Consider the following 14,179-nt stretch of genomic DNA (forward strand, 5'->3'; position numbering starts at 1 on the left):
CCCCCACGGCTGAAAGGGCGAGCATGTTTGGTGGGACGGGGATTCGAACCCACGACCTTCAGATTGCGAGTCGAGCGCCTTATCCACCTGGCCATGCCGGGCCTTCTTTGTTAGAAAGACAGATCTGAAAGTTTGTATGACGTTACTTTACCTTTTTTTCTCGTGTCTTTACTTCAAAGGCTATCACTCCCTCAGTCGTCTTGGGTACTAAATTTTGTGACAGTTTTCACTTTTACAAAATTATCACGGTATCTTTTCATATGCAAGTTTCTGAACCCAAATTCTCCAACAATTATTTTTGCATGAAATATAAAGTAGTAAATTTGTTTTTTGCGATGATTTTATTATATTGTTTTAACTTAACACTTACGTTTAAAAAGAAGTTTCTCATCTAGTTAGCTCAAAGAAACAAGCGATTAGCTCTTATGAAAAACACTGTTGTCCACTTTAATAAGTTAACATTGAATTATATAAACATATTGTTTGTAAGAACCTTGTGTAAAATTCAGTACTGAAAATATTTGTTTATAAAATATTAATCCATTCTCTAGTGAAAAGAACAACAATAGATGAATATAAGCAATCAAATTATATCGTAGTTTCCCTTCCGATACTGATTTTCTTACCATTACTGAAGCTTATATAAAATTCAGTACTGAAAATATTGGTTTATAAAATATTAATCCATTGTCTAGTGAAAAAACAACAACAGATGGATATAAGCAATCAAATTATATCGTAGTTTCCCTTCCGATACTGATTTTCTTACCATTACTGAAGCTTATATAAAATTCAGTACTGAAAATATTTGTTTATAAAATATTAATCCATTGTCTAGTGAAAAAACAACAACAGATGGATATAAGCAATCAAATTATATCGTAGTTTCACTTCCGATACTGATTTTCTTACCATTACTGAAGCTTATATGTGATTGCAGGCTGTTTTAGGTTTTTTGTCTTGGAGAATTATTACAGTTAGAAGCTAGATGCATGATATGTGCATTAATATTGTATTTTATTCTAAATAATGAATTTTTCAGATAGAGAAAATAAAACAAGAATATTTGCTACTGAAACTTTTTACCCCCCCTGCGGCAGACGTAGGCAACAAGAACCGCTGAATTGCACTGTGACGTGTACACCCACCCACTAAGTGGTTTCCAAAGTTTGAGCTGCAGGCTATAAAACACATATTTATAGACTAAACATACAGTAACCTGTAAATTTACATTGAGTCAAACAAAATCATGTGTCCGGTGTTGAGTTACAAGTTTTGACTCCTATTATTAGCTTTCAATGGTATCTTTCTCTGTAACTTTTCGACTTTTTGGATCATGTTTACACAGAGAAAAGCGACTATTACAGAGCGTTATCATCAGATATCAGGCCTGCCGTGCCGACAGGAGGGGGGGGGGGCAAAGGAGGCAACTGCCCAGGGGCCCAGGCGAATGAAACCTGGTTATGCCGTAAAGCCCGCAAAGCATCTTTAGGCTATAACTTCATTTAATGATAAAAACCATAGTTTTTGGCTTTTCCTGGCATATAGACGCTTGATATATTAAGAATGACTGAAATAATGATTTGAGTAATAATTAATATGTATTTGTTACTTTATAGATTTAATAGATATTTGTTGTTATGTTTTTACGCTTACACTGTGAGGTAAAAACGGCTGCTGCTATGATTTTGTCTGGTTTATGAGCTCATTGCTGTCCTAATTTAGGATCTTCTTTTTAATAAATTCTTGAAAATGTTAAAAAAAGAGAGAGAGAAAGGAGGCCCGGCGAGGATGTTTGCCCCGAGGACCGTGCAGGCTCTCGACGTTCCTGTCAGATATGGATTAAGTGTCTTAACTTGTATACATTTTTATTTCACATAAGATATTATTTTATGCTAAACCGAAAGAAACGTAGAAGACATCTACGATTGAGAAATAATATACAACATACATTGATATAGTTTCGCTCACAATTTTAATATGTATGTGTCAGTTAATGATTGCTGAACTGACCGAAGCATACAAGTCAGCAGCAAAGACAATCTTAACAAATATATATCCTCGGAACTTGAAATCGGTTCCCCTTTCTGTCAGCCAGTAACTCAAGACTAAACTCTGGATATGTTGGAGTGTGAGAATAAACGCTTTAAGATAGATATTTTGACATTCTATAGTCTGAACTATTATATTATAAACGTAAGTCATTCAAAAACGTTTGACCATTCTCGACAACATTTAGCCTCTCAACCTACGATCAGTCAAGAGTTTTTTGAGCCATTAATTTTATGTGGTAGTATCTCTGCCCGCTGCAATTAAGCAGCTTAGTTAAAATAGCTTAATGAAGTTGTAAAGAATAAACGCATACAGAGTGCATAATGAAATTAAATCATGTTACGTAACTGTTAGCCATAGCAGATCAGTGACCTACACAAGGAATCCAAGGGTCCATGGTTCGAGTCTCATTGTCACAAAATCGCGCCATGCACTTTAGGGTCATAGTTGCGTTAAAAGATTGGTTATCGACTCCTACTTTTTTCTTTTTTTTAGAGTAGCCAAGGAGTTGGCGATGAGTGTTGTTGACTAGCCGCCATTCTTCTAATCTATTAGTTCGAAAATAGGGAATCTAACGTAGATTTTCCTCGTGTAGCTTAGCGCGAATATCTGAAAAAAAAACATACTTGTGCTAGACAACATTAACCATTAATGTAGCATAAATGAGAAGAGGTCATTTCAGGAAAAGTACTACAGACAAAAATGCAAATGTTTCCATTCATACTTGAACAATCTCTCTATAATTGAATTCATTACCTTGTGTGTGTGTGTTCAGTAACAGAACCTCGTAACTACATACAACCTTTTGGATGTTCAGGTCTTGAAAGCAATACTTTACGAGTAAACGCTCTATGTTTGTTTCTAAACAGTGAGTGAAATTTATAGCTACCATAGATTCGTGCCAATGGAAACTTGAGTAAAATAAGTTGAATCGTAGAAATCCAGGATTTATGTTTCCTATTTATATAACTGAAATCACGTCAGAATCTCTGTGAATTATGCCTTGAACCTTAAAACACAGAAACATTTTCAGAAATATGATAACTGCAGTAGCATGTTATTGGCATCCTCCGAAAATGCTACTATAAAGAATTATTGTGCAGACTGTATATATTTTCGACATCGTTAACTGTGATTTAGGTTTTGAATGACAGCATTTTTTAATTGTGATTGAAAAGTTTAACAGCAAATCACAATTAACTCAGCACCTAAAATAACTCAGCACCTAGAATACAGCATAAAAGTAGAATCATAAGGGAGGATATAATACTATAGTTTTATTCAGTGTAACCAGTAAGGTTATCATTCAATTGGAGTGTTGGTTTGTTACTACTAGGATTAACCATTTACTGATAACAATCAGGTCGTTCGTCACTTTTGTTGGTGGGTTTCATTTTATCAATTATTTTGTTAGTGGCGATATAAAAAAGAATAATATTTTCAGAGTTACTTTAGCACTCAATATAAGTAAACCGTAAACTGACATTTATGCAGTTGAACACCTTGTATAAGGAGTAAAGTTTAGAGATCGTACAGGGGACTTACTGATGTTAACGACGTGAATAAATAAACATTAAACAACGTCTTACGTAATGGATTTTTCTTTTTTTGACGTCATCAGTAATATAGGCTAGAAAAAGATCCATTTGACTGATTCACTGTCCTAGAATCGAAGCCAACATTTAGAAAAAACCTTTCGTCACCAACGCAATAGCCTGACAATAGAAATCTCTGCTATCTTTTTAGGAAACAACGCAAGAGGCTTTATCCAATGAAACAAGAAATTTGTTTACTTTTTAGGTCGTAAAGAAGAAGATCCTAAAATATCTAACAGTGCGCACGTGATTAATGTATTTAAAAGACCCAAGATTTCAAATTATATTTTCTTACATCACACTAAATTAAAACAAGAAAAAACTGACAGATAGATTTCATTGTATCAAATTGTAATGTTCATACTCGTACTTTCCAAGTAGTAACTTATAAAATCTACAAGATATCTAAAGCAAATGTACGTATTTTCGTTATGGATAAAATTAGCCTAATCAAAATACGAGCATAGAAACCTCACCATTGTGGCTACGTATCACAGATTTGTCGTTTTCTTCGGATGGCTCTAAAGCCTTTAACTATTTATTCCCTAAAAAAATAAATAAATAAGGCTTTGGACCCAAAGACTGAAAAACCCTCAGCATAAGTTTCTATTTCTTGACATACATTAACATTAGTTTTGCCCCCACTGGCTCAGCGGTAAATCAGCAGGCTTACGACGCAAAAAAATGGGTTTGGATATCGTGGTTGGTAGAGCACAGATAGCCCATTGTGTATCTTTAAGCTCAACAACAACAACAGTGACTACGATGATAATATTGGTTTTATCCTTTATAGTAGTTATGTACGTCTGACCTCAGGAAACACTCAACGGACAACGAGAGGAGTACTTTATGTCAGAGTAGTGTCGTCTAGACAATATTAATGTAGCAGTTTAAACCTAATAACAACTAATATAGATCCTTCTTTAAACCTAATAACAACTAATATATATATTCTTCTTTAAACCTAATAACAACTAATATATATCCTTCTTTAAATCTAATAACAACTAATATAGATCCTTCTTTAAACCTAATAACAACTAATATATATCCTTCTTTAAACCTAATAACAACTAATATAGATCCTTCTTTAAACACACACTTTGTACGTGCAATGAAAATATCCAGTTTGAGATATATGCTTCAACTGATGATGAAACACAAGTTTCGTTGATTCAAAAGGATCATGATAGAAATAACTTCAGAAAAAATGAAGATAGAACACCAAACTTTATCGCAAAGTGTATTTTGTATTCAATTGTTATGTAAAAAAAATGGCAGTTAGTTCTAAATTTACTCGTTTGAAGAAGTGTACAATAAAAGGAAATGTCATGTATTTAATTATAAAAAAGCCTATATCCCTGTCTGAGTGTAAACCTTAGAACAACTTAAACATGTTTTAAACTGTTGCATTGGTTGAATCTTTTCTTTTCAGACAATTCTTTAAATAGTCGCAAATTGCAAATCTATTCTGCCCATTAAAGGGAAACAATAAAAAGATCATATGTGATTTATCTGCTTCTTTAGAAAATTATATACGTCTTTTCTTTGGGATTTTAAACAACATAATTAAGAGAAATGTGTTTTTAATCTTACAGGTTATATTCTTGTATATGTCACAATTTAATGTACAACATGACAGTATCTATGTCATTTTGTGTGCAAGAACTTGTTTTAAATTTGTATATTTTATGAAATTAGGAAATGGAACTTACATGTTGTTTTCCAGGAAAAAAAATCTTCCGTAGAACAATTGTGTTTTTTCTTTTAAAAAAAGCAAAGAAAGATCTAATAAATGACCGCTAACGATGTTTCTTCAACATGATCTTGTTCCCAACTTTTCTTGTTTGCACGCTAAAAGGAAAAGCACTAATCTTCGTCACTTTTCCTCGAAAAAAGGGACTTCACATACAATGCTGAATAAGGCTCAGCCTCTTAGGTCTTAGTTGGCCAATCAGAAGGTCAAATTTCTGCAATGCCATCGCCATTCAATTTTTTTTTTATCTTGGAGTATCTAAGCAAAACAAATGGTTGTCATTAATGTTCATAAGTCGGGACTTCTTCTTGTGGGTGAACTTCAGCATTAGCGAAATTCTCGTTAAATACACGTGGCAAAGAGCATAAGAAAATAAATGCGACCTGTCGTCACGAGCCAGGTACTGCACGAGCAGCCAGGATCACTTGCATTCAAGGGTGTATTTACATCATCAGTTTCAAATTTTTATGCGTTTCCATATCTGTTCTTTGGTATGTTAACTAGAGCTAACATCACTACCACCTACTCCGATGTATCTCTCATCTAGGCTCGCAGTATAGGAGCGAACAAGTATATTTTTGTTACCGCCATATGGTAACTCTTAAACTGCATTACCTTTACAATCTGAAGTTTCTTCGTACAGGGTTTGACAAAATATACACCAATTTGTATAATATCGATGTGAACAAATATATGATCTTAATGATGTGTGAAAATGTGGTGAAATTTGAGTAATACATTATGCAAATGCGAAGTTTTCAAGTCAAAATTGCTCGTTTATGAACATTCTTTAAACAATCTGACTGTGAACACCATTTTGCTTGTTGAGAAATTAGCCAGTTTAGATGTCTTTAGTATTAAAATTACGTGTTATGTCATACGTTCCTCGCAAAGCATTCTCAGAATATTAGTTGCAATTCAAGAATTTTCATTGAGATTTCTGTTACCTTAAAGAACGATAATATATAGAAACTCATTGCAACCTCTCTCCAGTTCACAGCATCTATTGTTTCCTCGTGTATTTTATAATATATTATATTTCTTTTTAACATCATATTATATGAATATCTTTCTATTTGTGAAAGTTAAGCAATTAGGTTACACACGACCAATGATTTTCAAGAACTACTACTCCTGTTTAAATGTTAACAAGCTCTGATATCTATTTGTGAAGCTGCACGTAGTATCAATTGCTCATTTTATTGACAAATTCTTTCGAAAAAACAAGAGTACTGCCGTTAAAAATTCTATACTCGAACCTCAAATTCCATAATCGTGATGATAACCAATTTTTGTTAATCTGATTAAAAGTATTTCTATGTATAATTAATTAACACGGTTTATAGTCTTAATCACTGAATCGTGTTTGACGTTTTTCGAAGATTCAATGGTACCGTATCATAACTTTGGTTTATTCATATAAAATGATAACTCACTTTATAACCATTGATAAAATACAGTAAGTCTGGTTGGCAGAACATTTCATCCAAACCTGAAAAAGGAAATAGTTACAATTAATTCTTTCGAAAAAGAAAAGTGCTGTGGGTTAAAAATCGATTGAATTTAGAGTACTTGAATTGATTACCCTCGATTACGTACAGAATGGTTAAAATCTACAACATGCCACAAATGTGGTTACTAAGTAAGAAACTTATAATTATTATAAATATCTGTTATTTTATATAGACGTGTTATTAATTTATTCAAGAGTTCATTACTTGATGTGTTCTTTTGCTGAGCAACAATGTATCTCAGTGAAACATTATTTACAGGATGGAATGACATCAATTCCGTAAACAATTTAAAGTTCTGCTCGTGTTCCTACCTGAGACCTCGAAAGGATAATTAATTAACGTTATCAGTTATTTTAGTTGTCTCATCATATTTTTGTGTTGTTTTGTACGTCTTGAAGGCAAAAAAGAAAAGAGGTTGTAGTTGATGAAAAATAATGTTTTGTTAGAACAGCACGTTTAAATAACTATCATTAATTTCGTGTTTACGTCATACACTATCAGTGATTCGCTGTCCAGTGACCAACGAAAGCTCGTAAACCGCTCCGACGGTATAACTTATATGTATAAATAATATAACAACTGAAATAAAGTACAATGGCACAAGTTTCTGTTTAAATAAAGAATCGGACAGAGGACCGTACAAATAGTCCAGCAGAAAACTAATGTTTATGGAGATATAAAAATAGTAAGTTAAATAAATAAAAAAAAAATCGAGGAATGAATAATAAAAATATTAACAATATAATTAAAGTAATCGAGTTAAATGCAATAAAACGTAAAAAAAAATGCTAAGTATACTATGAGTTGTATTTAACACTAATATTTTGTCTTTAACTATGTCTTACCACATTTACTGAACAGAGACTCGGGAAAGTAATGAATAAAGTTAAACCCTAAGAACTTAACGAAATGTATAAGCGATAACAAGAAACTAGAAATATCTCAGTAAGAATAAGGCTTAGACGAAGAAGAAACAACAATGATAGATATGACACTAAAAGCACTTACCAGAAATTAATGTAGCTAAACTACTGACATAATATTATACTATAGAGAACTATTATGCATTATGCATTAACTGTAGTAAGAGCTTGATTATGCTTACGGGAGATAAATCTAACATCGGTCGCCATATTAAAGTTATTCACCTTTACCTTAAAATATTAGTTAATAAATTAAGGTATAAACCTGGTAGTTTTGAAAATAGAACGATATTGTGTGTTATTATTAGTCTATGATCAATAGTCAGAAAACTGTTGATTTGTACGAAAATTGAACAAATTTGATGTTTAAAATACAATAAAAGAAACGTTGTTTATGAAACATTAAAGTGAGTTTATAAGATCTCCCCACGAAATTGTCTGCTGTTGAACGGGTTCTAATTAGCTGTGAGGAGTAAACATTCTAGCATTATTTATTTTGAGCATTTGTATTCGGAAATGGAAACATACATAATTTCAAATTTGTAAATGTCTTTGTCATTGGCCATTTTGAACTTGAATGTTTGATTAACGTTGTTTATATCTAAATAAAAGTAATATGCTTTGTTTGTTATAAAGGATATATATTTGTTACCATAATGATTTCTAGTGGATAAGGTTCTCCTAACCCTTCAACTTAACCTTTGACCCCATTGGCTGAAGATCTATTACAAATTTTAAAAAAGTCACAGAGTTGGAACTATCCACCTCGGTTGATGCATGATCACTTTATGATAACAGAGGCCTGCGAATCTAAACTTGATAAAAGTTGTTTTGGTTTTAATAACGGATTTTCATAATTCAGCTACACAGAATTCGAAAATAATATTCTTTTTTTTATCACGTAAGAACTTTTTACAAATCGGGAAGAAAAAACTCTTACTTAGAACAAATTATTATTTCGTTTACCACAATGAACATTTTTATTGTTATGTTTGTTAACAAAAATATAAACGAAGTGAAGAAAATGGAAGAACATTGATGACAAACGAATATGCATCGTCACTCATTCATCCTAATTTTTTGGGGGGGATCTACATCTTTTAGTCTCAAAACTATATGTTGTGGTCTTTCTTTTACGTATTGTGTTATAACGTTTTGTGAAAAATCTGTACGTGATAGAGAAAAATGGATATTATTTTAGGATTCAGCGTACAGGAATTGCTGTAGAACAGTAAAAATTTAAAGACAATATAACCATCGTAGGCCTGCGTAATCTAAAGTCACGAACACAGATAGAAGATAAAGACAGAGTGTAAAGTTAATTAAATATCCCGCATCACCAGGGGAGTCACGAGCTAGTCTCCAAACTGACAATTGAAAGTTCGATTATCTGTGGTATACAGAACGACTATTTTTAGCATTATAAGCCCGTTGACTTATCGTTGAGCGATTGGGTAATCTTCGAAGAGCCTCAAATATATGGTTTATGGACTATTACCAAAACATCTATGCTAAATCTAAAAGAGGGGTTGAGTACCAATGTACATCAGTTTATATATTTTTTGTTTGTTCGCATTCAACATTTAAACGAAGACCAATAGATTTTTCTGTAATTTCTTTATTAGTTTTTAGGGCTTTGGAGTTGAGAATGAGTTGTATCCTTCCCCAGTACAAAAGCGATCAGGAGGTTTAAATTTAAAATACTTAACCTCACAGCAATATGTAGATTTATAATGTGACCTAAGACTAAAAAGTTCCCTTTCATTTGTAGGAAAACTAAACCAATGTATTTAAGATAAGTCGGCAAGTGAAAAAAAGGTTTCGGTGATTAGTGATCAGATCTGTATCATAAACGATAGTTGTTACCTCATTCCCTGCATCTAAACACTGTTACAATTATGATTACATAAACGTCACAGCTAAGCCACCAGGGGGCGGATATGGAGAAATGGATAATGCTGTTTTTGACAGTTTTTAGCGCAAAATTACACAATTTGCCTCGCTGGGCTCACTCTACTGTGTAGCTTTGCGCTTAACAACAAATAAACAAAGCTCTTTGCAGTCAGAGCTCCTCAACAATATTTTATATGCTTATTTTACAACAACATATAATGCGATAGATTACGTGAGATAAGCGAGCTTCGATCATCGTAACGTTAATTAACTTCTAACAACAGAAGGCACTCCACATTTTAATGTTCTTACGTTTTAAAAATACATAATGCAGGCAAGCTTCTCGAAAACAACCAGCTTTTCAATTCCAACCCTCTCAAAACTACTATTTTTATTAAAATATCGATAGAAGATAGTGTCTTACATAGAACTTCAAACAAAAGAAATGACCTTGAGTTGGCAAGAAAAAATAACGAAACTTCGAAATTAAACAAGTTATTAAATGTGTTGCTCCAGTTTCGTTTCGTTTCGTTTGATTTTCTTTTATGTTGTTGTTTTTATCGCATTTTTTTAATCTTTCTTTCCCGTCAGGACATACAAACTCTGAATTAACGACCTCTCTTTCAGTATATTGTAAATCAATAAAAAGCTGTGATAAAATAATACTACATCAATGAGTTAAATGAAAGCTAATTTATTGGAATATTTCATGTAAACTCTTTTCTTCAAATATTCGCGCTCTTCTATATATATTTAATAGCGTTAATTAGAAACATTAATTGTCACCAAAATACAAACTTAACAAAAAAATCTCGTGTATTCCCTAATGACAAATACAAATTGGATTGTGTATCAACATAAAACGTTTTGATCAACGAATAATTTAAGTAATTTATGTCAATGCATCCTTGGTGTGCAGAGTGAATACATTGTTATAAATTTGTTTTATTTTCTTTTACGTGTGTGTCCAGAACCTTTATTATAAATGTTTCGTTAACCAGTAATGATCTATTTGTGAGAAACAAAATCAAGGGAAATTTCCTAAAACGAAGTAAAATACGTTTGTTTCCTAATGTTCCATTCTGTCCTTTGTTAAATGTTGAAACTGTTCATCATCTTACATATTTTGTACAATTAAACTATAATCCTAAAATACACACTGTTTTAATCTTTTTAGTCTATCCTGCAAGATAGTGACTTGCAGCATTTGGATCCAAACATGTCTTTAACAGAATGTGATAGACGTGTATTATATATATAGATATACACACGTACATACGAGTGTATCTACAAGTATATTGTAGGAAAGTTTCAAAGAATCGTTGGAGAAAAATAGTGGTTTGTTGGTTTCGACAATCTCTGTTTATTAGTGTAAAAACGTTGTGGAATCTAATGCCACTTGAAATGTGGAGTTTATATTATATTTGAAAATTATCGTTTTTAATTAACACATCATTAAATTACTGGACAATTAGAGGCTAGGGATGTTCCATCGCATCCTGTTCGTGGCTAGAAGAACCATAACTACCAACTCATTATCGTTTACATACGTAAAAAACTGAAGATTTCTGATATACCTGTAACACAATACAACGTTTAGTTCAGCTTAAGTTTCCTTAGGTTAGCTGTAATTTTACAGTGGCAACTAATGTAACGCTATATCGTTTTATTAATTTTTGTGAAACATTTGATTACAAAATTCCTTCCACTGTTATTGCATAACGTGTATAGATATTTTACGTTAGAAAATATTGCTGTTGGCGTAATCTTTTTTGTTAGCTTAACAAATAAGTTACGTTGATCGTAGCTAAATCTGATAGGTTTGGGGGAAAAACTGTGTATAAAATTAATAGTTTTGTGGTAAATATCTGTTTAAAGAAACCAATGTAATCTAAAAAAAAATTCAACTTATTTCTGTTTTGAAGATAAACATGTATTATTTTACCAGCCCGGCATGGCCAGGTGGATAAGGCGCTCGACTCACAATCTGAGGGTCGCGGGTTCGAATCCGCATACTACCAATACTTTCAGCCGTGGGGGCGTTATAATGTGACGGTCAATCCCACTATTCGTTGGTAAAAGAAGTAGCCCAAAAGTTGGCGGTGGGTGGTGATGACTAGTCTTACACTGCTAAATTAGGGACGGCTAGCGCAGATAGCCCTCGTGTAGCTTTGCGCGAAATTCCAAAAACAAACAAACAATTATTTTACCAGCGCCCTCTATAAAAGCTAATAAAGAACTTTTTGTAATGTTTAATGGATTTGGGTGCAAAATGTTTCAAGTGTTGTTGTATTGTGTGTGTGTGTGTGTGTGTGTTTTCTTGTTTTTGTTTTTCAAAATGCAACAACTTAATTTCTATTCATCAACGCGCTATATATGATAACTGATGATCCATGAATGTGTAGTACAGAAGTGCCATGAGATTTGACATATTAATTAATAGTACACATCTCACTCATCGAATAATACAAATACATAATTATATTACAGATATATTTTATTTTAACCAAAGGTACAATTGAAAATAGAACTTGTGATGTCTGCGGACTTACAACGCTAGGAACCGGGTTTCGATACTTGTGGTGGGCAGAGCACATATAGCCCATTGTGTAGCTTTCTGCTTAACTTAAAATGAACTAAAAATTTGAAATGTATAACATGTTTAATTACGATTATATGGTTAATTAAAAAGGACTTGAAAACCCCAAAAATATCCAATACATAAACCCATTAGTCGAGAGCCATGGTTATCTGTTACCATCAGTGAAGACATACATCCTTCATCAATATGAATATCCGGAATTGTTCTTAATTGGGGGAAATTTGTCTTTTTCCACATGTTCTTCTCTGCAACGTTTTCGAATCTTCCGCTCCTGAAATGCTCTGAGACGTCAGCAAATTGATGAGGTGCTCACGTAGACCAAATAATGATGCCACCTGGAGTAAAAATTGTTTAAAATGTCTGTATTTTATTCTTCTACTTGGTTAAGGTTGAAAATATTAGGAGGTCATTCACTACTATTTCGAAAAATGAATTTATATACTTTCTTTTTTTAACTTTTCTTAAAACACCTTTTTTTTTCACCTGATGCTGTTTTTCAGTCACTATAAATACGCATCAATTTCAATACCATAGAAAAACGTCCTTTAAAAATTGCAGAAATAAAGCGATGCACCTAAACTAAGAATTCGGTATTTGGTCGTGTTGTTGTTGTTGTTCACGACCTGGGATGATCTTCCTCCCTAGCATAGCTTTTAGTGTTGTTTGTAACCTGTTATTTGAAAAAAAAAATCCCCATTATTCTCTCAATCCCAGTTGTATTTACCGTGATATAACAATGACTTTATTTGAAATTACGTCAGTGTTTGTACGTCACAACTGGTTTTCAGTGCAAACCATTGCTCATCGTAAACACAAAAGCTGCGATCCACGTTTATGAACACATGATATTGTGACCTATATACAGTGTACGTTTATATGGGAAAGACGAGTAATCGTTTTTGTAAACACACACGAAGCAAACCGGCAATATTCATTATTTATTCTGGCAATGATATTTTGTTTTTCTGTCTCATAAACTTCATGTGCAATGATAAATAAGCTATGAAATATAACTTATATTTAACTTAATGACACGATGATCAATTTATAGATGTTGAAGTGAGCTGAAATATACACAAATGGATATCCCATCTATTTGTAACACCGTACGATAAAATATTTTAATATTTTCAGTATTCGTACTTTTATTTATTTATTGTTTTATGTATGACAGTTCTCATTCTTTTTTCTTTTCTTTTTTATTTCGCGCAAAGCTACACGAGGGTTATCTGCGCTAGCGGTCCCTAATTTAGCAGTGAAAGACTAGAGGGAAGGTTGCTAGTGATCACAGCCAACTCTTGGGCTACTCTTTTGCCTACGAATAATGGGATTCACCGTCACATTATAACGCCCCCACAGCTGAAAGGGCGAGTATGTTTGGTGGGACGGGGATTCCAACCCGCGACCATCAGATTGCGAGTCAAGCGCCCTAATTATCCATGCCAGGCCAGTTTTTCATTCATTCCGACGATTTTCCTCAATTAAACCAAGTCTTGACAATAAATGAGAAATCATATTTATCGTTCAGTGGAATCAGCTGTTCCTCTATTCTTCATTAAAAGTTTTTTAATATTTCTGTCGTTTGTTTCCATACATTTCCTATGAATCATACCTAAGTTTTTGGAAATATATGTATATATATATATATAATGAAATGACATATAGTAGTAATATTAGGGTAGTTTTATTCCATTGCTACTTTAGGAATTATTAGAACTTTTAAGGGTAACTACCTTCCCACACCTGGCTGTAGACAGTGAAAGGCAGTAGGAGTTGAGACGTTGTGGATGTAAGCACTCATCTCTATACCCTTAATTGATTTTCCATGATTACAGGCTAGTTTA

The sequence above is a fragment of the Limulus polyphemus genome, unplaced genomic scaffold (genome assembly GCF_000517525.1).
Source record: "Limulus polyphemus unplaced genomic scaffold, Limulus_polyphemus-2.1.2 Scaffold246, whole genome shotgun sequence".
Taxonomy (NCBI): domain Eukaryota; kingdom Metazoa; phylum Arthropoda; class Merostomata; order Xiphosura; family Limulidae; genus Limulus; species Limulus polyphemus.